The sequence below is a fragment of the Gossypium raimondii genome, chromosome 1 (genome assembly GCF_025698545.1).
Source record: "Gossypium raimondii isolate GPD5lz chromosome 1, ASM2569854v1, whole genome shotgun sequence".
Classification (NCBI taxonomy): Eukaryota; Viridiplantae; Streptophyta; class Magnoliopsida; order Malvales; family Malvaceae; genus Gossypium; species Gossypium raimondii.
In genome coordinates, this window is record NC_068565.1 from 15,463,364 (window position 1) to 15,489,701 (window position 26,338).

A 26,338-nucleotide genomic window follows, 5' to 3' on the forward strand; every position below is an offset into this window, starting at 1 on the left:
TAGTAAAGTTTTTCTAATGAAATTGAATTAGAGTCAATACCTCTTTTTGCATTCATCTCATGCATTGCATCACATTATATGCATTAACAACCATTTAAGGACCCTAATTGAATAAAATTATTTCAGTTAGACTGGAAAATCGACATTGTTACGGCACCCGTGCTAAGTCAAAAATTATGGATCAAAGGTTGGAGAAACTAGAAGGGTTCAAAAGGAAATGCAAGACCAGTTGCAGGTGCAAATGAAAGAACATATGGAAAAGATCCAGAAAGACGTGGTGCAAAAGATGAAAGAGTCTCAATATGACCTAATGACTAAATTGACGCAATTAATAACCAAGGGAGCGGATAAAGAGAAAGGTCCTGTGATTTGCAATGCAGAAGAAAACAATGATGAACCACTTTTTCCTCCAGGATTCACGCCTCCGCATGCATGAAAGTTCGATGAACCACATCCACGAAGACCTTCATTTGATTAGGCCCCAAAGATCTTCAAGGTGATGCTTCAATGCCGAAGAGCCTTCAGGTCGGATCTGGTTCTAGTCCTGGCGATAATCTGGTTATTTTTGTTGTCCCGAATTTCGATGAAGTAGCTGAGAAAGCCAAGGTGAAGGAAGAGTTACCAAAACAGTTTGAGGAGAAATAGAAATGGATTGAAGAGAAGTTTAGGGCGATAGAAAGTATCGATAGCTATCGTGGAATAGATGCGAAAGATCTGAGCTTAGTTCCGGATTTGGTGCTTCCTTACAAATTTAAGATGCCGAAATTCGAGAAATATAATGGGACCAGTTGCCGAGAAGCCCATATCACTATGTTCTACAGGAGAATGACGGGGTATATTAATAATGATCAATATTTAATACACTGCTTTCAGGATAGTCTTACAGGTGCGGCGTTAAAATGGTACAATTAGCTAAGCCGAACCAAAATTGCTACTTGGAGAGATTTGGCACAGGCATTCATGAGACAATACAATCATGTTTCAGAAATGATGCCTGACAGGATAACTCTGCAGAATTTGGAGAAGAAATCGAACGAAAGCTTCAAACAGTATGCACAGAGGTGGAGAGAAGTGGCAATGCAGGTGCAACCACCTCTTTTGGAAAAAGAAATGACGACGCTTTTTATTAATACATTGAAAGCCCCATTCATCACTCACATGTTAGGAAGCGCTTCAAAGAATTTCTCGGATATAATCATGAACGGCGAAATGATCGAGCATGCTATTAAAAGTGGAAGAATAGACGGAGGGGAGAACAATAAAATGACTGTGAGTGCCTACAGTGGAGGAAAAGAGAAAATAAAGTGAATAATGTGAATGCCTACAGTAAATCAATTACTGTGAGTCAACCAAGGAAAGTGGTCATTAATCAACAGAGCTCATCGAAACAAGAGTCGGGAATGTGGCAAAATACTAAGAAGCCCCAGTTCACTCCCATTCCAATGACATATAAGGAGCTGTACCAGAATTTATTTTATGCGCATGTTTTCGCTCCTCGTTACTTGAGTCCTCTACAACCCCCATATCCAAAATGGTATGACACAAACGCTCAGTGTGACTATCATGCCAGAATTTTAGGACACTCGATAGAAAATTGTACTACTTTCAAGAAGGTAGTGGAAGGACTTATCAAATTGGGTGTTGTCAAATTTGGTGACTCACCCAACACAGAAAGTCCGTTGCCCAATCATGATGAAGGGGTGAACGCGATAATTGAGAATGGAGGAAGGAGAGTCAAAGCCAATTTAGCAGGAATAAGGACCCCCTTGAATGGGTTTGGAAACAAATGGTGAAAGGAGGTCGCATCAAGCAAGATTCAATAGAAAGGCCTGAAGGAGCAAGTAAGTTTTGTGATTTCCACGCAGAAGAAGGCCACGACATCCAAAAATGTACCGAATTCAGAACCATGGTGCAAAACTTAATGGATAACAAAGAGTTGGAGTTTTATGAAGAGATCAAGGGACTAGAAGAGGGAGAAGTTTATTGTAACACCCCTTACCCGAGACCATGGCCGGAGTCGAGCATGAGGCGTTACTTGACTTAACTTAAAAGTTCGGGGCATAAAAATTTACTTTCAAATTTAATTCCCTATACATGCCATATAAATCCAAAAAGTTGCTTAACATAAACTACCGGAGTATATCTGGGTAGTGTGATTTTTGATGTAGATCCGATCCTCCGAATGTATAAATACGTTAATCTACAAAAACAATAAACACACACATGTAAGCTTATAGAAAAGCTTAGTAAGTTCATAGGCATAAAACATAAATCTTACCAAACACTTGTACACTTATACAATATACACCATTACTAAATTTACCTGTCAACCACAATCTTTGGTGAGTTCCTTGGTATAAACTCACTACTACTTATTCTTTTACCATAATTCCTTTGGGCCCATTTGTCACTTACCATCCTTGATCAAAATTAAGGAACGGTTATGGAAATTTGAGTACTTCACTTTCACTTTGCCATATGACCTCTTATCAATTGTCCTTGATCAGATAAGTGTAGCTAGGCTACCACTTATCACTTTACCACTTGATCAGATAAGTGTAGCTGAAGCTTCCACTTATCACTTTATCACTTGATCAGATAAGTGTAGCCACTTATCACTTTGTTTCTTGATCAGATAAGTGTAACCACTTATCACTTTGTTTCTTGATCAGATAAGTGTAACCACTTATCACTTTGTTTCTTGATCAGATAAGTGTAGCTAAAACTACCACTTATCACTTTGTCACTTGATCAGAAGTACTCAAATCCGACGTTCCACTTAATTTGATCATTTATTCGATTTTCACATTTTATTTTATTCTCATTTCAACAATAAATACATTTCACCATACATTGTATAATTCATGAAATTAACATTTAATCATTAAATTTCAGCCATATGAACTTACGGATCGATTTGCGAAATTTGTAAAAGTTCGGGACTAATCATTACTTTTTCTTTTCCTCGACTTGTTTCGTGTTCTCGATCTAAAATGCAAATTTATTCATTCATCAGCATTTTAATTCAATTCTAATTCATTTCACAATTTATGCCCTTTAATTTTGAAGTTACACTTTTACCCCAAACTTTACAGCTTTTACAATTTGATCCCTACTCAATTAACCCTCAATTGATCTAATTTTCTCAATTAACACCTTTTCCAACTATTTTAGACTACTACATAGCCTTTCATACTCAAAACCGCAACACCAAACCTTAATTCCCAACTTTTTCACAATTAGGTCCCTAAAATCAATTTCTATCAAAATTACTTAATAAAATCATCATATAACAAAATTAAAGCTTCAATTTCATGTTTATTCATCATAAAAATCCAACACTAATCAATGGTAACTTTCAAAATCAGCCATGGAATCAAAAACTAATGAAATAATTAGTTGGACCTAATTGTAAAAGTATCAAAATCACAAAATTAGAAGAAATAATCAAGAATTAAACTTACATGATTCAAAAATATGAAAAACCAGCTTATTCCAGACCTCCTATGGCGTTTTTGCTGATAAATTGTGAAGAGATCTCTAGATTTTCACTTTTGTCTTTGTTTTAAATGTTTAATTTGTTAAGTTTCCAATTTTGCCCTGTTTCTCCTTACATTCTGCTGATTTTCTTACCCAACCGTCCAGCCCATATAATTTGGGCCTAATAGCCTTTAAATCCCTCCACTTTAGTCACTTAAGCTATTTAATCACAATTTAACAAATTTTACACTATTCCCAATTTAGTCCTTTTAGTTAATTAACTATCCAAGCGTTAAAATTTTCTAACGAAACTTTAATACCAACTCAATGACACTCTATAAATATTTCTAAAAATATTTATGGCTCGGTTTAAAATCTTTGAGGTCTCGATACCTCATTTTTTTATTTTAATTATTTTAATATTTATTCCTAGTACACTATTCACTATTTCAAAAATTTTCCTAACTTCACATTTAACTTATACTTACTAAATTTATAATATTTTCTACTCGTTTGTCAGATTTAGTGATCTCGAATCACCATTCCGACACCACTAAAAATTCAGGCTATTACATTTATGCTGCAGAAGAAGGATATACGGGGAAGGCCCAAAAGGCTAATCACCCAGTGGTAATTATTTCAAAACCAATGAGTAGAGAATCTGGAGTACAAATAGCGCCAAAGGTCATAATCCAAAAACCTGTATCCTTTCCTTACGAGGATAGCAAAAAGGTTCCTTGGAATTACGACTGCAATGTGACAATTCCAGGGAAAGAGAGCTTGGTAAACGCTTTAGGAGAAGATGAAGGATTCTATACACGAAGTGGAAAATGCTATGATCCGGCAAACGCAAGAGTGGAATCCGGAAAAGGAAAAGCCTTAGCAGTTGAGTTGGGAAAAGTAAAAACAGACAAAATTGAACCGCGTGTCAATCAGCCGATAACAGAAAAAGAGGCTAGAGAATTTCTAAAATTCTTGAAACATAGCGAGTACAGCGTGGTAGAACAATTACATAAACAACCGGCTCGTATTTCAGTGCTTGAATTGCTTATAAGTTCAGAGATACATCGTAATGCGTTGATTAAGGTGCTAAATGAAACTTATGTCGCTAGCGATATCTCAGTGAATAAGTTAGACCGATTGGTTAACAATATCAGCGCCGACAACTTTATTTTCTTTAATGATGATGAAATACCGTCGGGGGGAAGAGGAGCCACCAAAGCATTACATATCACTGCTCGCTGCGGGGAGTATGTGTTAGCAGGAGTGCTAATTGATAATGGATCAGCCTTAAATGTTTTACCCCTGACCACCTTAAAAAGGTTACCGGTGGATAGCTCTCATATGAAATCATGTCAGAACATAGTGAGAGCATTTGATGGTACCGAAAGGAAGGTGATGGGAAGAATAGAAATACCTCTCTTGATTGGCCCAAATACATAAGAGGTGGATTTCTTAGTGATGGATATCAAGCCTTCGTATAACTGCTTGTTGGGAAGACCCTGGATTCATTCAGCAGGAGCGGTGCCTTCATCATTACACCAGAAGTTGAAATTAGTAACAGAAGGCCGGTTAATTACGATTGACGCTGAGGAAGACATCATTGCATCGGTAACCAGTAACGCACCATATTTGGGAACAGATGATAAGGCGGTTGAATGTTCCTTTCGATCCTTAGAGTTCGTAAATGCAACTTCTGTCATTGAGGGAAAGAAGATCCCGATGCCCAGCATATCTAGAGCCACGAGGATGGGACTACAAATGACAGTTGGGAAAGGAGCTATGCTCGGAAGAGGACTGGGAAGATGCCTTCAAGGAAGGATAGAGACACCAGTGCTGAAGGACAAGCAAGACCGTTTTGGTTTAGGATTTAAACCAAATTCTAAGCAAAGAAGAAAAGAGTTGGAGAAAAGATAAGAGAGGAGGAAGGCGCGTTTGAACAGAAAAGAAGTTGATTGGGAACCGATGGCTTTCCCCCACATATCTAAGACCTTCGTATTGGGAGGAACCATGTATTCTGGACTAATGGCTCCAAGAAGGGAGATCATAGAGGAAATGCTAGGAAACTTGAACATCAATGCCATATCTGAAGAAAAATCTGAAGAAGGAAGTCCATCAGGCATCTATCCCGTTGAACCTGGGAATGTTTTAAACAATTGGACTGCAGAAGAAATGCCTAAAATTTTTAGAGCTTTTTCAAAGTAATATTCAAAACATACTAATTGTTCTAAGCCTAGAGAAAATGGAACTTTTTGTGAAATGAAAGGGGCTTATATTTGAACATTGTGATTTCAATGAAATATATTTTCGCATTTTGAGTATATATTCTTTTCATTCTTTCGCATGAATAGTCATTTTGGATGCCTTTAGTCCAGATCATTCTTTCATTCATTCATGACTATATTAAATAAGAATCCTTAAATTCATACATTCCCTGTACATTTTTCGGTACTTATAACAGGTCCCAAGATATCAATGACATGAGTGACTCTACTATGGACTTAGGAAATCCTTTTGATCGAGATGTGTGTTTAGAGGAATCTCAAGATTTTGAAGATAACATAGATTGCAACCTATCTCCGGACTTGTTGAGGATGGTAGAGCAGGAAGAGAAAAAAATCCTACCTCACAAGGAGACAGTGGAGACGGTGACCCTGGAAGAGGGAAAGGTGGTGAAGATTGGCACATGCATAGCTGATGAAGTAAAATAAGACCTCATTGAGTTGCTTCGAGAATTCAAAGATGTCTTCGCATGGTCATATCAAGATATGCTGGGGCTAAGTACTGACATTGTAGTTCACCGACTTCCTATAAAGGAAGATTGTAAACCAGTTCAGCAAAAACTCCGAAGAATGAGGCCTGATGTTGTATTAAAAATAAAAGAGGAGGTGCAAAAGCAATTCGACGCTGGATTCTTGCAAGTGGTCAAATACTCCGAGTGGGTGGCCAATATCGTTCCTGTCCCTAAGAAAGATGGGAAGGTACGAATGTGTGTAGATTATAGAGATTTAAATAAGGCTAGCCCAAAAGATAACTTTCCCTTGCCGCACATCGACATCTTGGTAGACAACACAGCGGGGCATTCACTGTTTTCTTTCATGGATGGTTTCTCTGGATATAACCAAATTAAGATGCATCCTGAGGATATGAAGAAAACTACATTCATAACCCTATGGGGAACCTTTTGCTATAAAGTGATGCCTTTTAGGTTGAAAAATGCAGGGGCAACGTATCAGAGGGCCATGGTAACACTGTTTCATGATATGATGCATAAGGAGTTAGAAGTCTATGTTGATGACATGATTGCAAAATCTAAAACGGAAAAGGAACATGTACAGGTCCTTAAGAAATTATTTATGAGGTTGAAAAAATTTCAGCTAAAGTTAAATCCAGCAAAATGCACATTTGGGGTCAGATCAGGAAAATTGCTTGGGTTCGTGGTCAGTGAGAGAGGAATCGAGATTGATCCTGACAAAGTAAGAGCAATACAAGAATTACCTCCGTCGCGTACTCAAAAAGAGGTTCGAGGTTTTCTAGAAAGACTGAACTACATCGCTCGGTTTATTTCACAATTAACCGAGAAATGTGACCCCATATTCCGTCTCCTTAAGAAACATAATCCAAGTGTATGGGATGAGAAGTGCCAAAAAACTTTTGAAAAAGTCAAAGATTACTTGTCCAACGCCCCAGTGCTGATGCCACCTTGCCCAGACAAACCGCTCATACTGTATTTGGCAGTATTTGAAAATTCTATGGGATGCGTGCTTGGTCAACATGATGAGACAAGACGAAAAGAAAGAGCAATCTACTCTCTCGGCAAGAAGTTCACCGAATGCGAAACAAGATATTCGCCAATCGAGAAGTTATGTTGTGCCCTGATCTGGACAACTCGGAGACTGAGACAGTACATGTTGTACCATACAACATGGTTAATTTCTAAATTGGACCCTCTGAAATACTTGATGGAATCAACCGCTTTGAATGGAAGAATGGCCCGATGGCAAATTCTCCTATCTGAATTTGACATAGTCTATGTGAACCAGAAGGCTGTAAAAGGGAGTGTAATAGCGGACTTCTTGGCAAGTAGAGCGTTGGAGGATTATGAACCCTTGAACTTTGATTTCCCAAATGAAGATTTGATGTATGTTGCAACTATAAAAAAAGATTTCCAAGAAGGTGGTCCTTGGAAGCTAAATTTTGATGGAGCTTCAAATGTTATAGGCAACGGAATCGGGGCAGTACTCGTGTCCCCTAGCGGAGATCATTACCCTTTCACTAGCAAATTGGATTTTGATTGTACAAATAACATGGCTGAGTATGAAGCTTGTATTATGGGCATCCGAGCAGCCATAGAGCGGAAAATTAAGGTGCTAGAGATATACGGGGACTCTGCATTAGTAATTTACCAGCTCAAAGGTGAATGGGAAACAAGAGACCCCAAGTTAGTCCGCTATCGAAAATTGGTTATGGAATTGCTTGAGGAATTTGATAGTGTCACCTTTAGTTATCTCCCACGAGATGAGAACCATATGGCAGATGCTTTGGCTACCCTAGCTTCTATGTCCAAAGTGAACAGGCTAGAAGATATGAAGCCTATCCAGATTAGCATTTATGAGGCTTCAGCCCATTGTTGCAACATTTACAATGAAGGAGCAAAGGATGATCACCCCTGGTACCATGACATATTGCGATATGTGAAGAGTCGTGAGTACCCTGACCATGCGACGGAAAATGATAAGAAGACATTGAGGAGATTAGCCATTGAATGTCCTGGATGGGGATATCTTGTATAAAAGAGGAAAAGATCAAGTATTGTTGAGATGTGTGGACGCTGTCGAAGCTAAGGAAATTTAGGAAGAAGTGCATGAAGGTATCTGTGGAACGCATGCCAATGGCTTCACGATGGCCAGACAAATTATGAGATTTGGGAACTATTGGTCCACCATGAAAGGGGATTGCATTAATTATGCCAAAAAGTGCCATAAATGTCAAATTTATGGTAACAAAATGCACGCACCACCGTTACCTCTTCAGTTATGGTTTCTCCATGGCCTTTCTCCATGTGGGGAATGGATGTTATCGGGCCAATATCTCCGAAGGCTTCTAATGGGCATCGTTTTATCTTTGTGGTTATTGATTACTTCACTAAATGGGTAGAGGCGCTTGTATGCAAATGTCACGAAGTCGTGATTAGCAAGTTTCGAAAAAGAGATCATATGTCGATCTGGGATGCCCGAAAGTATCATATCGATAATGCATGAACTTGAATAACAACTCAATAGCGGAAGTTTGTAGTCGGTTCAAGATCGACACCGCATTGTCACCGCATGGTCCAAAAATGAATGGTGCCGTGGAAGCGCCTAATGAAATATCAAGAAAATTGTAGGAAAATGATGAAACCTACAAAGACCGGCACGAGAAACTACATTTTGCCCTTCCGCATATCGTACCTCTGTTAGGACCTCTACGGGCAACGCCGCTTTTCTTTAGTCTATAGGATGGAGGCGGTTTACCCATAGAAGTTGAAATCCTTCTCTCCAGTATTAGCTAAACTAAAGTTGGATGAGGCTGAATGGATTCAATCTCGATATGACCAGCTAAACTTGGTAGAAGAAAAGAGGTTAAAAGCTATTCGTCATGGTCAGATGTATCAGAAACGAATGATGGGAGCCTATAACAAAAAAGTTCGTCCCAGAGAATTTTACGAGGGGGACTTGGTGTTGAAAAAGATTCTTCCTCTACAAAAAGATTTTGGAGGAAAATGGATGCCAAATTGGGAAGGTCCATATGTGGTAAAAAAGACTTTTCAGGAGGAGCTTTAATCTTAAGCGAAATGGATGGTAAAAGCCTGCCAAATCCTGTGAACTCAGACTTAGTTAAGAAATATTTCACTTGAAAAAAGGGGTCTAAAAAAAAAGAGAAAAAGGAGAGGCCAAGGTGAAAACCCGTAAAAGGCGCCTTGAGACCAAAGGGGATTTGAGTTGAAAACCTGAAAAAGGCGGCTCAAATTTTGATGAGGCATGAAGTGAACGGAACAACTCAAATTTTGATCAAAAAACTGGGGCATGTGGTGGTCTCGCTATACTTGAATCACAAGAAAGGGTAGGCGACATCTTGGGGTATCGACAAAATACTGTAGATTCCATAAACACATATTAAATGGTTTTTTTTTTAAAAAATTATGCAGGGAAGCTCGTGCTGCGATACCTGGGGCACCTGTTATTATCTTATATTTTGAATCTTGGCAAAATTTGTTGTCTTGATTGATGTATTCATTTCAAGCTTTGTTCCCCAATAAAATTTCATTTTGTTTATTTTTCATCTTATCTTAGGAAAATTTGTTAACTCATTCATTTCGAGATTTGTTCTCAATAGCATTTTGTTTGTCCATTGTGGTAATCTTCTTTCAAAAACATTTGGAATAACGATTAATGGACTGAATGTTCAAGCAAAATGAGCTTTGCATATTACTCTAGAAATTTCTAAATAATGAAGGAACCTGAAACAGGACCGTTGTTTAGAACACACCAAATTTGAAGTGTCTAAAAGGAAAAAGTCTAAATCAGGACTATCATTTTAAACTTTGTTGTCCAAACGTGGATAAAACAAAATGACAAATGTCGTGTTAGGTGACAAGGCTTCAATGAACAAGCAAGTAATAATCACCAAGTGATAAGGAAGAGGTTACCTCAGAGAAGAGAGCCTTCATTTGCGCATAAGTCTTTGGTATGACACCCTGAGAATGGTGTAGGAAACCAGAACGGTTCAGATCCTATATCCCCGAATTATGATAAAAGAGGACGGAGGAAAAGCCATATCTTTCTACCCTTGGGTTACAGTGGGAGTTTGATGGTACAAATTTCATGTCCCAGTGGATTGAACTTTGACGTTCACAGTGGGGGACAACTTGGCTAAGTGTTCCTTTAGAAAAGTTAGTCAAGCAAGAATGTGCTGTAACACATCAGTCACAAAACCTTGATAAACTTTAAGTAATGATAACTTAAGCGAGATCATTCACTAAAAATAAAATTCTGTATTCATGCAAACACCATTCACACATGTCTAGATAAGAGCATTTGTTTCATATTGATAATGTCATCCTAATCATTAGGCATAATTAGGTTCATTATACAGGTCTTATCTCCCTGAGATTACAGTGGAGTAGACCGAAGAATATCAGATCTTATCTCCCTGAGGTTACAGTGGAGCAGATTGAAGCCAGAGATCTTATCTCCCTGAGATTACAGTGGAGCAGATCGAAGACACTATCCTATCTCTCTGAGATTACAGTGGAGCGGATTAAAGGATCTTATATCTCTGAAGTTACAGTAGAGTGGATCGTATTAGGTCTTATCTCCCTGAGATTACAAATGGAGCGAGAATCAAGAATTGCGATCTTATCTCCACGAGATTACAATGAGCGATCAAAGATAGTAATCCTATCTCCTTGAGATTACAGTGGAGCACATTAAAGGATTTTATCTCTCTGAAGTTACAGTAGAGTGGATCGTATCAGGTCTTTTCTCCCTGAGATTACAGATGGAGCGCATCAAGAATTACGATCTTATCTCCACGAGATTATCATGAGCGAATCAAAGATAGTAATCCTATCTCCTTGAGATTACAAAGTGGAGCGGATTAAAGGATCTTATCTCTCGAAGTTACAGAGAGTGGATCGTATCGGTCTTATCTCCCGAGATTACAGAGAGAGCGCATCAAGAATTACAGATCTTATCTCCCTGAGATTACAGCGGAGCAGATCAAAGATAGTAATCCTATCTCCTTGAGATTACAGTGGAGCTGATTAAAGGATCTTATCTCTCTGAAGTTACAGTAGAGTGGATCGTATCAGGTCTTATCTCCCTGAGATTACAGTGGAGTAGACCGAAGAATTGCAGATCTTATCTCCCTGAGATTACAACGGAGCAGATCAAAGATAGTAATCTTATCTCCCTGAGATTATAGCAGAACAGATTGAAGATAGTAATCTTATCTCCCTGAGATTACAGTGGAATAGATTGAAGCTAGTAATCCTATCTCCTTGAAGTTGCAGCGGAGCAGATTAAAACCACAGATCTTATCTCTCTGAAGTTACAGTAGAGTGGATCGTATCAGGCCTTATATCCCTAATGTTGCAGTGAAATAGACTGAAAACGTAAATTTCGTTCCCCTGAAGTTGCTGTGAAGAATATTAAAGCTACAAATAAGATCTTCCTGAAGTGCAGTAGAGTGGATCGAAGCAACACGACCCAGTGGACTGAGTGAAGCTACTTAAAGAGAAGCGTAAAGAGAAGTCAAGAATCACCTAGACCGGGCAAAATTAGTCTTTTTTAGTCTTTGCTCTGTTTTCGTTACACGACAACGAGCAAAGAGGGGCAGCTGTGAGACCCAATTTTTACCCGCCCATTAACAAATAACCCAATTACAAATAAAATAAAATACCCCTGCCCAATTACTAAATCAACCCAAACCTAGACCCAAAATCTAAACCCATTAAAACTAAACCCTAATGGCCCAAATGGCCCAAAGTACAAATCAAAAAGTAAACCCTAGCCTCATCGCTTTCTTGACCGCACCACCGCCTTTTTGACTTTCACGCCGTTGTATTCATTTCCTCTCTCTGCAAGGTCGCCTCTAGCAACCACCAACTCTGCCACCTAATCCATCAGCATCAAATCACTCTGCAAACAAGGGGAAAACACGCAAAGTAGCAAAATAATAGAGAAAATAGAAATGGATCGGCTATAAAAAGCCAAACACCATGTCTGTATTTTTTTTTACAATGGATGAACAACACCAGTGAATAATAAATAGATAAAAACAAAAGAAAAAGGTTGATTTCAATTTATTTTCTTCTCTGTTCTTGCGTTTTTATTTACTTTCTTCTATTTTATTTATTTTATTTTATTTTTTGTTTATTTTCTACAACTCTTTTAACGAAACAAAAATAAGAAAAGGGAATTACCTGTGCCGCGCCGGAAAGGAGAAGACGAGCGGTTTCCCCTCGTTCTTCAGGCTTCAAATTTTTTCTTTTAGGTTTGGCCCTAGATTTGTGCCTAAGACACGCTTGGCTTCGAAAAGAGGATCAAAAGATCTGATTTTGGAGTCGCCGTCCACAGCATGCAGCGGTGCTAGGGCGGAGGCATGCCGGAGGCCTAGATCGACCGATGATCAGCGGCAGGGCCTCAGCGAATACAAGAGAGAGAGTTCTCTCTCAATTTTTTTTTTTTAAAAATGATGAATCTGATTTTTTTGTTTTTTTTTTTAGTTTTTTCTAATATTTATACTAAAAGTAAAACGACACCGTTTTGAGATCCCTTGACCCGCGCAGCGACCCGGCCCAAGGGGAAGGATCTGCGCGTTCTGCCTTAGGGGGATATTTGCGCCATAGGTCCTCCCTCCTTTGTGGCGTATTTAATACAGTTTTTTTTATTTTTGCAATTTTGGTATCGAATTTTATTTCTGTTTCAGTTTGGTCCCTAGACCATGCGCTTTGACTTCGTTGGAACGGCGTCGTTTAATCGACAGGGGTTATTTCCCTATTCGGTCCTCCTCTTTCGGTAGCGTCACAATTTAATCCTTTTTCGTTTTTATTTCGATTTCACCCAATACTTTCGTTTATTTTGATTTAGTCTATATTTTAGCAACTTTATTATTATTATTATTATTATTATTATTATTATTATTATTATCATTACTACTACTATATAATTGCTTTATTATATATACCCTTATGTATATATTTAATATTTACGTGCACATATACTTTTTTATTATATATTTTATAAAAGATATACATGTATGTATTTACATTTGCATTTTAAACTTTTATACATACGTATTTACATATATCCTCATTTATTTATGTAAATATATATTTATATATCCTTTATACTACTAAAATATATATTTTGTATATATATTCTTTATATTTTATGATTCCTATGTACCTATATATATATATATACTTTTATATTTTATGATAGTTATATACGTATATATGTATATGCTTACTTATATATATTATATGATAATTTTAAAATACGTACATACATACATTTTTCATATTTCCATAATTTTATGTATATACACACATGTATATCTTTTATATTTTATAGTTTTATATATTTTCTTTGTTTGTTTTCATTATTTATTTATTTCATTTCCATTATTATTTTGAATGAATGTTTAACTTTATTCGTTTATATACTTGGTTATTTTAGTATGTTATAGATTTGACTTTTTATTTATTTTATATTGTTGCTATTGCTCGTATCATTTTGGTATTTATCATAGTTTTGCCATGCATAACAACGTAATTTGCTTTCACATTTTACTACGACTTCGTGTTTTTATTTCACTCGATATAACTAAATTTGTTTTAAAAAATGGCACTTCGTGTTTAGATTCGAGAAGATCGTACCCTAACTCACTAGGTTTTGATTTTCACAATAAATCTAAATACACGAATCTTTTCAAACTTAAGTTTTTAAATGATCTCGGGAATTAAGAAAAGATTGTGTCTTAACTTACTGGGCATGATCCATTTCCTAAACCCGAGATAATAAAATATCTTTTAAATAAATAAATTTTGGCATTCATTCGCGTATCCGAAATTCGAGGCATTGTGTCCTAACTTACTGGATATGATTCTCTTTCTCGAATAACGTGAAACATGCCCATTTTCCTGAAAATTTCTAACGCTTTAATACAAGGATCGTATTTTTAAATTTCTTTCAAGTTTTTAGTTTTTCGACACTAAGACCTTAAGTAATCAACTAGGTACCAATTTTGGGCGTATCGAGGGTGCTAATCCTTCCACGTGCGTAACCGACTCCCGAACCCGTTTTTTTCTGAATTTCGTGGACCAAACTTGTTGTTTTAATAAAATCAAGCCGTTTATTAAAAACAACCACTTTTTGATGTGATCCAATCACACCTCATAAAAAAGGATTGGTGGCGACTCCTGTTTCATTTTTCAAAACCCAAGTCGACCCCATTTTTTCATCAAAAAAATGGTGTCAACAATCCCAACAGTGGGGGATACAAAAATATGTTGGGCCTCATACATGCACTTTTGCTTGTTTGACGTAGGACCAACACAACATTGATTCAAAAATCATATATAACTGCTTATTGACAATGGTTAAAGATGAACCAACCATTGTTGTATCGGTGCTGATTGCCAAAATACAAGAATGATTATAGTACCGAGTTTTATATCGGAATGCATTGTTGGCTAAACAGATGGCCATGGATAAGTTTTACGAAAATTGGGATGCGTCGTACAAAGAATTCCAATGGTGGACTGCCGCAATGCAAGAGCACGTCCTAAGGACTGTAGTTGAGTTGCAGACGTTGCTTTATCACGACCAGAGCAACCAATTACATTTGGGGAAAAGAACTTTTCGCCATATTTTTTAGACATTCGGGTCTTTCTCCACTGTAAGTCATTTGTGCAAGTAGATGGGACCTGGCTATACGGGAAATATACGCAGATCCTCTTCATTGCAATTACAGAAGATGAGAACCAGAACATTCTATCGATAGCCTTTATCATTGTCAAATAAGAGAACTCGGAGTCGTGGGATTTTTTCATGTAGAGCTTGATGAGAAATGTTGTCACTCATGACAACGTTTGCATCATTTCCAATAGATCAAAGGGGATAGTTGCCGCAATTGGGCATTTAGGTGTTCTGTGGAGCTTCATGTACTGCATCAGGCACATTACGGTGTACTTCCACAAGGAATTCAAAAATGAAAATTGGTGAAGACAAGTTGTGAAGATGGGTAATTATTTGTCTTACTTTTTTTTCCATATGTTTAGAATTTTCCAAACGACACTATCATGTTGTAACGATTCAAGGTATGAGCTGGAGCCACATCAGTTCAGATAGTGACTGACTAACCTCGAAATTGATATGCAAAGTGTCGACTCAGACTGGGGCCAACCCCCATCTCCGGGTGATAGGAACTGTCGGTCTAGTGTGTTTATGACAACGAAAATGACGGATCAAACTAGGGCTGGGGCTTAGGCTCAGGTGGTTGAGGAGATCGCTTACGAGGACGACTTTGTAGGGGACTTTGCCGTTCCATCTGTGAAGGGACTAACATCAATCGATAACCATATAAGTAGGGTAACTCATTTGCATGTACCACTATTGATAGTCCCTCGAGGGAGTGAAATCAGGAAAACATGATTCCAAATAAGGCATTATCTCCAACTAGGCGTTCCAGAACACAATATATGGTTGGTGCTCTAATGCCCAATTCTTTACATGTTTCCCCTTCTTGTCAATTCCGTAAATATATTTTCCCAAATGTATAGGAATGTTTGAAATATGTTGACAACACCCGATCCCAGGCATACCACTCCACCATTTGAAAATTGATAATAAGTGCGTTAACACACCATACGGTTACATATGCTCTAGCTAGCGGAGGAATGACGTAAGTAACATCTGACGCGATATACGACATCCACACGAACTGCACAAGTAAACACATGATTAAAATAATAATTACAATGTAATTTAATAAATAAACTAATTACATAACATTAATATAATTTAATGATTTGAAATTAAATTACCTCATCCCCGGCGTATGCCTCGATCATCTGCCGGTATACAATGAATGTTTCTGACTTCCCAATGTTTGGACAAGTATACCATCTAAAAATATAAACCAAACTCGTTAAAAAATATTTTCATGAAAAAAATCTTAATCCAAATTTAAATTTTTTTTACCTATTCATAAATGGGAACCAATGCGCTTGGTGACCCATTGATGTCAGAAATGACATCCTGTATAGCGTCTAAGATTATAGCAGTATCAAGCAACCACCTATATTGACAATTTTTTGCTTTATCGCTCGACAAAGCTCACGATATAGCGTAGGTAATACTGTCGAACTCCAACTGTATGAACAGGCACATTGCAAATTATTAAGTAAGGGCGGGTACATTAAGTGGACTATATTATTATTGGAATCCAGCATAAGTACCCCATACAAGTTGTAGTATATAGGCCCGAACAACCTGTATCTTCTCTATCTTGGTCGTATAATCTAATAATGTTTCAAATTTTACCTTTAGCCACGAAAATTTTAAACCCGTAAATTTATCGGTACCATCACCGAGAGACTGTTCGAACAAGTCATAGCAGAGAGCCGCGTGATCTACTATGACGCTTGAACTGGTAATCGCATCACTGTCCACGGAGAGCCCTAATTGTATTGCGACATCCTCAAATGTGATAGTGTAACAACCCGATTTTCAGTTGTGACAGAACAGTGGTTTTGGGACCACAAATTTTTATCGTGTCGACTCGTAATTATTATTTTTAGAATATTTATAGAGTTATTAGATCTGTATTAAAATTTGGTTTAGAAATATTAACGTTTAGATAGTTAATTAAAGAAAAAGGACTAAATTGAAAAAGGTGCAAAAGTTAATAATTAGTTCAATTAAATGATTAAATAGCTTAGTAATTACATGAGGAGGGACCAATATAATAATTAGTCCCTAATGGATAGTGTTGGGCGGCAAGAGAAATTAAAATGATAGATTAATGAGATTTTAATGGCATAATTATAAATTAATAGAAATTCAATAAAACAAATTAGAAGAAATAAGTTTTTCTTCTTCATTTCTTCTTATGCCATTGCCAAAACACCATAGAACTAGCTTGGAGAATAGGTTCAGCATAGAAGCTTGCATGTGAGTTCAATTCTTACCCGTTTCTTGTAATTTTTATATTTTTGAGATCGTTGCAACTAGGTCTAGCTAGCCCGTACCTTCATTTCTGATCCTGTAAAAAATTTTGAAAGTTTCCATTGTTGAATACTGGATTTTTATGATGAATATCATGTATTTGGAGCTTTGATTGTGTTGTGTGATGATTTGGTAAAGTGATTTTTGTTAAATTTTGATTTTTAGGATTAAATTGTGAAAATATCAAAATGTTAGGGTTGGATAGTGAATTTGATGTTTATTAGGGCTGTTTGAGGGCATAGAATTTTGGATAAATTATTGATTTGAGAAAATTAGTTAATTTGATGAATTAACTAATTAAGGGATTAAATTGCAAAATTACAAAAATTGTAAAAGTTTGGGGTAATTATGTAAATTAAAAAATAAAAGGGTATTAATTGTAAAATGGATTGGAAATGAAATATATGCTAATAAATGAAGAATTTTACATTTTAGATCAAAATCCCGTAGATACTCGTGAAAAAAGAAAAATAGCATAATAGTCTCTAAACCTTTACAACAACTACAATTCAGTCCAAGTAAGTTTGTACGGTTAAAATTTAACATTTGTAATAATTGGTAATTGGTATTATGTATATATATTCTATTGATGGAAATGAATTATTATTTGATTTCTAATATTGAACTGGATATTCGGTTTGAATTGAACGCGAAATTTGAGTACATTCGTGATTTGGTGTATGACGGGGTTTGGAGTGGAAATGGTATTGGAGGGAGATATCGGTATTTTATCCAAGTAAACCGGGGTTTAACATTTGTTGCGAACTCTTGCGTTTTACTTTCTGTTTGGCGTGATTGGGTGGATTAGCTCTCTCGAGCTTCTATTCAGCTCTTATAAGCTTCTGTTGGTGTATTCGGAAGGACCAGCTCTTATGAGCTTTTGTTGACAGTGTACTCTAACCCGTAAATCGCTCTTCGAATAGAAAATCTAGGTAAGGTGATTTATTTAACGAATTTGAAAGACATGTTATTTATTTTTGTATTGATTTGAATACAAATGTATTTATCGATTGAAGTTGTGAATGACAGGGAGTTCTCTTGGATGATTTTTATTGTTTGATTTATTATAGTTAGTTTGGTAAGATTTTCGTTTAACTCGTCGAACTTACTAAGCTTCATTAAGCTTACTTGAGTTGTTTAATGTCATTGTAGATTTTTGAAAGGTTGGACGATCGGATCGGCACTCAAGTCACACTATCCAGTTTATCACGGTAGTTTGTGAAATGTTTAATTCGTATTATATGACATGTATAAGCTTTTGTGCGGTTTTGGCCAAAGTTTGGCTTATGTAAATATTATGAATGGTATTTTGTTTATATAACCAACTTGCATATTGGTATGAGAATGAGGTATAATTATGATGCTAGTATGTGTGATATAACTTTGTTAGGTATATTGATTAGGTATTGTTTGAAAGAGTTGATGACTTGAATTGATGTTTATTTTGTTTTTAAAATGTTATATACTAGTGGTACCATTGAGGGTACATTGGTTAGACACTATTTAGGTTGGTTTGATGTGTTTGTGGCTCGATTATTGTCGTTTTGGATTGGCATTTTGATTAGTATTTGATTTTCTTAAGGTTGAAGCAATTATGAAATGGTAAACTTGTGTTTTAAGGTTCATTTTGGGGCCACACGGCCTGAGACACAGGCGTGTGTCTCAGCCGTATGTGATACACAACCATATGTCCCCTGTAGGTTTAATGCATACAAGTCAAGCTGTTACACGGCCTAGCACACAGCCTGGCACATTGGCGTGTGAGATTATTTCGAAAGGTAAACGACCTGACACATGGGTGTGTGGCTTGGCTGTGTGGCCCGTGTGTCAGGCCGTGTGACCCAAGTCAGTGAATTACATAGGTACAGACACGGGCTGGGACACGACCATGTGTCCATATTTCGAATGTCCACACGGCCTGAGACACGGGTGTGTGTCTCAGTTGTGTGAGTCACACGGCCGTGTGACCCTTGCAATCTAAAATTTTCAACTTTTTCCTAAAATTTCCAAATGTTTTCGATTTAGTCCCGGGTTGTTTCTATAGTATTTTTAGGGCCTCGAGGGCTCGATTAAAGGACATTATGGAAGTATTTGAATGAAATTTGATTATGGTTATATTAATGTATGATTTGAATGGTTTAATATTTTGTTTGTCCGGTAATGCTCCGTAACCCTGTTCCGGCAATGGATACGAGTTAGGGTTGTTATAGATGGTGCATTCCTCACACAGTAAATGAAAGGTGTGCACCTCTAGGGACCACCACTCAACTAGTGCCAATATTAAGTCGACCTTCAGCTCAAACACACGGATTAATGCCGATGATCCAAATCCTGCAGCATTTAAGTAGGGCATAATTTGTGCCTCTGGCCGGTAGCTCGGACCATGGCCACGCGGTACGAACCCTAATCATATTACAGAATTGGTTAAGATCTCACAATTAAATAAAAATTACGTGCAACTATGCCAAAAAATACGTACAACATTAGAATATTCTCTTACGGGAAAATGGACCATCCTAATTGTGTGATCTTCTGCAGTAATTAAAGAACCCATATCTATATATGCAAAAACAATTAATATTTTAATATTCGACTTAACAAAAAATAATTTAAAAAGCACGCATAGTATTAATACTTAAACTATTAATTTTATCTCAATTTACCTTAAAAATAATGTCAACCAATAAAAATGTGAAATATAGTCCAAATGTTAGTATGCTAATAAAGCTGAAAACAAAGCCTTGAATACCTGAAAAAATTAATCTTTAACATAATTCTAATCTATTAATAATAATTACAATAATAGCAAAAAATAATTACCTGATTTTTTTGAAAGATCTTCGACTGTGGAGAGGAAGGAAAACCATCCAAATGTTTATAATATAAAAAAATCAAAATACAAATTAATTAGTGCAAACATTTACTAACATAACTAATTATACTAAAAAATTTAAAACTTATTTTTGTTTTGATTTTTGGGTATAATAAGTACTAACTTTTTAATAAAAAGAACATAATTTAAACATATTAAATTACTATTAAAATAATTAATTACACTAATAAAAAAAAGGGAAAACCTTAAATTTACCTACAACAGTGGAGGGAGGGGGACCTTCAATAGCTGAAAAATTTTGGTGCGGGGGTTGGACCAAACCAACCCCTTTTATAATAATAATAAATAATAATAACATAACAAAATATTTTTTAATCTAAAAAGAAAAAAATTTGTTATGATAATTTTTGGGTATTGAATTTTGGACATGTGATCGACGGGTCACATCTGCGGTAGATTTTCAGGCTGGCACTAATAAAAAAGTAATTTTATTAAAAATAATTGGATATTGTCTGATATATTAATGACACTAATAAAAAGATATTTTTTTATTTTTATGCATATATTGTTAAAAACACATATTTTGGGTCTTAAATATAAGTGCCCCGATTGATTAGACTATGCCAAAAAAACAATTTTTTTTAAAGAGAAAAATGATATCACCAATTAATTAGGCGGCACGAAGTATTTACTGTAATCTTTGTCTAATTTTATTAATATTAATCACTTTATCCTATTTTGATATTTATTTATATTATATTATTATATAAAAAAACCCTATTTCAGAACGGGTACGGAATGGATGGTGATGTGAGTGATATCAATTATTAAAATCTCAAGTAAGGGTCCCACGGAAAAGAGTCTTAAAACATGGGAATATACAAGCACAAAAGCGTTTGGAAATGTGTAAAAGCAAAAAGCCAGCGCCATGGTGCTGAGTTGTTTATGGATCACATCACATGGCTCTTTGTACTCAAAGTCAATATTTTGACTTTTAACGATGTGCATCATTTTATTTTTTATTGATAAAAAATTTCATTTTTTCAATAAATATTGATATTTTTTATTTTTTAATTGATTGAATTGCTTGAGAGGACAATGGCAAATCAGATATGTGTTTAGAGAACACAACATCATCACGGACTGGCTAGTTAAACTTAGTCCAAAATAGAAGTCGAGCTTACAAATTTTTAATGTGACTCCAAATGAGATCCTTGAGATCTTACAACAGGATAAACTGAGTGGTGTTTTTAAGTATTTGAATTAATGTAATTTATTTTTTATTTTCACAAAAAAGAAAAAGAGAAAGAGTGTGTGAGAGAGTGTGACCAGTCTTGGAACCACCAGTGGTGGAATCGATAATCAAATCAGCAGAGTCAGCCTGTGAGGTACCAGTAATCATGTTCTTCATAAAGTCACAGTGCAGTAGTATTTGATGGTTTAATTTTTCCGCAAGTCAATGTCAATAGTGATGAAGGAAGGAAGGAATTCTAACCTTTTAGAAGAAGAGTCGCCTTAGAGTGGATTGAAAGAGAGAAATACAAATGGGAGGTTATGGGAGATCTGGACTTTTATCGATTCAAGGCTCCCTTTCGAGTTTAGGCCTTCTCTTCTAGCCGTTGGATTTTAGTGTTCTTTAAGCCAACGATTTTGGATTAACTTTGCCACATTGGATGTTCTCATGTTCACATAATGTTGTTGGCATACCACCATTTCATTTCTTAAGTTTATTTTCGTATTATTTTCACAAACAAATTTTTTTTTTATCTTTTAAATCTTATTATATGTAAATTATCCATTTTTAAAAATTTTGTTCTAGTTTAAGTTTTACAACGGTAAAGATATTGAGCATGTTTCCCATCTCTTCTCGAGAGGCAAGTGGGCTATTGCAAAATTGTACTCAATTCATATGTGACAATTCCATCAAGATCTCTTCGTTAGTTGAGAAAAGAATCCACATGAATCAGATTTTTTGAGGAACATATCGAGAGAGAATTGGATTTGGTTAGACAATATATGGTTAATAAACAAGGGTCAATTTTTTAGCAAGGTACGGAATGTATCGTCAAATATTCAACATGATTCCACAAGATTTAGTTTCGTTCAATGAACAAATTGAAAGGATCTTTTGATTAATCTAGAGATCAGTTTGATTCCATTAGTAATGAGGATTCAAAATATCACACATTGATCAATCAAAGTGAACTTCAACAACAACATAGTATTGCTCAAATTTTATTTAAATTTAAATATATTTTGATTTTTAGTTTATTTGTTCATTGTAATATTCAATTCCAATTATACTTATTTAGATTCAATTTGTAATTATTCTTATAACATCTTCAAAATAATAATTTTATATATTATCTTTTGTATATAAGTAAAGTTTATATAAAGTTTTGAATAGACAAAAATACCTATTGTTATTCATTATATTATTTATTTGATATTAGAACAATATTTTATTTTTATTTTTAAATTTTAAATTTTAAATATTAGAAATATATTTATTAAAACTATAATTTGTATTCATGTTAAATTACACATTCATTATGATTTAAATTATCAATTTTGAGTTACGCATTTACTAATACTAGTTTTCGATATCACATGTCTTTCATGTGAATATACACATTATATTTTTATTATTTAATAAAATAATTTTTATATAATTAATATAAGTCATCGATATTTGAAATTATTAAAACTATAATATTTGAACAAAATATTTTCAAATCATAATATTAGTAATTGAGATTAGAGTTTGATTTAATTTGTATGTGTAGACTAATAATAGAAAAAAATTGTGATTTTAATGTATTAAAATGTTTGAATTAATTAATAATTTTAAGTTTAATGTTAAAACATTAATTTCAAAAAAAGTTTAATATTAATATCTTTTCCTATAACAATGTTATTAATTAAAAAAATATATTCAATTTGTATCAAATATAATCAAATTAAAATTTGGGTAAACTATACTTAAGGTAACTAAATTATTAGTAAGTTTATGTTTTAGTTACACAACTTCAAAAGGCTACAAAATGGTCACAGAACTATTCGAAGGTTTTTATTTAAGTTATTGAACTAATCGAAAGTTTTTATTTAAGTCGTTAGGTTGTTAAAGTTTTTTTTTTAAAGTTTGGCTAGCGAGCTCCAAGCAATTAATCGAGAATCGGTAAGGTGGATCAGTACTCATTAATGGATAAAAGAACATACCTTAGATCCAAGTCTACCTGATGATCGATGTGGAGATAAGAGAAGAAAGTTGTTTAGATTTTGGTTCGCAAATTCATGACATTCAAAGTTGTTTCATGAAAAAGACTTAAATGTAGAAGAGAAGGGGAATGTGAGCTTTCGATTGATGCAAGTAGTGCAAACAAAGAATGCCATAAGTAAACTATTTTAACAGCCTAATGACTTAAATGAAAACTTTGGAATAGTTTAGTGACCGTTTTGTAACCTTTTGAAATTGAGTGACTAAAATATAAGGTTACTAATAGTTTAGTGACTTTAATGTAGTTTACCCTTAAACTTTATAAATCATCTTCAAAACCAACTTATCTTGAGATGAGTTATTATAATATATTTTCCATTTTATAATAGTTTATTTTTCAAAATGAAACAACTAAGATTGAATCTATTACAAATAATAATATGAAATAAATTGAAGACTTCAACTACCTATAAATAATTCAAATAAAATTATATTTAGAAAATTAAAATAATCTAACTTCGTAAAAGATTAAAATAAAATCTAATTTAAAATAAATATTAATAATATTACAAATATATTTAAGGGTAAACTACATTACGGGTTACTCTAAAACTGCATCGTTTTATTTTAATCATTCTAATTTTTTGTTAATTTAGTCACTCTAATTAAGATAATTGTTCAATTGATCACTCCATTAAAAGTTTTATTAATTCACTAACGAATTGATGACGTGGCACATTTAACTCATTAAGTGATTGATAAATTTTTTTTTTAACTTTTGGCTAAAGCTAAAATTTTTCTATAATTAGTTAAAAATACTTTTTTTTTTATTTGCAATATAAAAACCACCCATCATCACGATGATCGTCGTCCTTAAAGTAGAAGCTCTTGTTCCGGGGAGAAACCGTTTTCGCCATCAGAAAGTGTGAACATGCGTAGCAAACTGAGAGTCGGTCGAATTTTAAACTAACTTCCGACTTCACAGAAAAAAAAGGGATGAGTCATTTTCTAGTGTTTTTTTCAATAATAATAAAAAGGCTAAAACTTATTATTTTCAGCTACAATTCCATTGAAATTCAACTAATTAAACACCAAATTACTCAATTTAAAAAAAAAAAAAAAAGAGCTCTCCTATAAGAAAAGAAAAACTACAGTGAATGTTTATCTCATCACTAAACAAAAATGTGCAAAAAAACAAAGCAACTAAATTGCAATAAATTTGGGTCAGTTTCAACGTTCATCAATGTCATCCAAAACAAATAATTGAACCCAAAAAAAAAAAAAAAGTAAGAAAGGACTCAACAAGCAAAAATTAAACAAAAGGATCTTAAATTGGGTAAATGAAAATTACCAAAATAGAAGAACCCAGAAACAGTTGTCAAAGAAATAATCTGGATCGAAGGAGAAACGAGTTCCCAATTGGCCAAAAAATGGACTTAGGAACATCGTCGTCGTTGACGGACGAAGATGGGGAGATGAGCTGAATCGTTGAACAAGGATTGAAGGTAGCCAGACGGGGGCAGCAACCAGTTCCGGCAACGGTTTCTCCCCGAAGCAAGAGCTGCTGCTTTCGAGGACCGAAACCAGACTGGATATCCAGAATTGATGATTATCATGAGGATTGGTGATTAGTTGCAATTAAACAAATATATATATATATATATATATATATATATTGGGTCAAATTATAAAATGGCAAGTGTCAAATAGTCAATAGATTAATGTGCCACATCAGCAATATATAGGTGAATCAGCAGAATTTTTAAACGTAGATGACCGATTTGAATAACTTCTTAATTAAAATGATCAAAATAGGAATAAGAGCTTGGTATAGTTTAGATGATCTTGGATCCTGATATTCCTCTTCAATTTATCATCATTGTTATCTTCGAGCAATTAATTACTTTAAAGTTAAAATTAATCAAATAAATCTAAAATTTTAAAATAAATAATAAAAATGTATAAAATTATAAAATATGTTATAATTCAAACTTGAGAGGCAGTGAGGAAGTATTACAAGCAGTTTTTAAGAAACAAATCGTACAGACTTATGGGGTATGGAAATGAGTAATAAAAATGGAATTTCACCAAACCGCAAATTTATGGTGCAAATCATTATCATTATAATCTGATATTGTGTATAGATATAAAAACAAAACCTATCATCCACTTTTACCCTTTAACCCTTGCTTCATTTTTGTGGAGTTGAATTAGGCATAAATCTTAATTTTAATGGATATATAATTGTATATCCAATTGTGTAGTTCAAATAAAAATATTATTGATATCATTTTATTAATTATTAATAATTACTAATATAAATGGTATTCTTGCTTCAAACTTGTGTTTTATATATATTATCAATTATAGGAATAGAAGAAAATATCATTTATTGTACATTACATTACTAAATTGACTTTTAGATAATATTTTTATTTTTTAAATTTACAAACTTAAAAATATGTTTTTATTAAAGTTGGTTATATCCTTATATTTAGCTAGGATAAGGTATGAAAGACCCACTAATATAAAGCCCAATCCGACGAGGCCTACTTCAAACAACCTAGCTTGGATCACAAAGATGCAACCCTACATCACTCACCCTTACAAACTTTATAACCTTGCCTAAATATCATCTTCTTGGGACTCACACAACCCAAAGAAGATATATTAGGAAGACCCCTTGCTTGCTAGCACTCACCATTCTACCACAACGGTTAGACTTAGGGATAAAGGCTCATCTTTCCCTTATAAATACCCCCTAGGCGAATGGTAAAGATAGGTCGAAATACTTGGTTTTATTCTACCTAATCTCTACTAGATAACCCACTATTTCTTTGTAAATAACAACTTTCTCGATGTGAATCGCCTTCATAATAGCATGGAGGAGGTTGCCTTTTTCCTTTCAATTATGCAATGTTACTCAGATGAACGCCGTAGTATCTTTAAAGTTTTGGTTTCACCCAATAAGTATTTTTGAAAGTCTGGTTTCAACCAAGTTCATTTTCACCTAATAAGTCTTTTTGAAAACTC

The 26,338-nt window shown here is 34.6% G+C and overlaps 1 long non-coding RNA gene and 1 pseudogene across 1 annotated transcript; one reads left to right on the forward strand and one right to left on the reverse strand.

Annotated features, from left to right (window-relative positions):
- Window positions 1-217: 217 nt before the first annotated feature.
- Window positions 218-8,273, forward strand: LOC128041199 (uncharacterized; annotated as a pseudogene).
- Window positions 8,274-23,985: 15,712 nt separating this feature from the next.
- Window positions 23,986-24,928, reverse strand: LOC128039610 (uncharacterized). The gene is made up of 2 exons (XR_008194057.1): window positions 24,657-24,928; window positions 23,986-24,282 (listed from the first exon to the last, which is right to left on the reverse strand). It is a non-coding gene; the product is annotated as an uncharacterized LOC128039610 (long non-coding RNA).
- Between the last annotated feature and the right edge of the window lie 1,410 nt (window positions 24,929-26,338).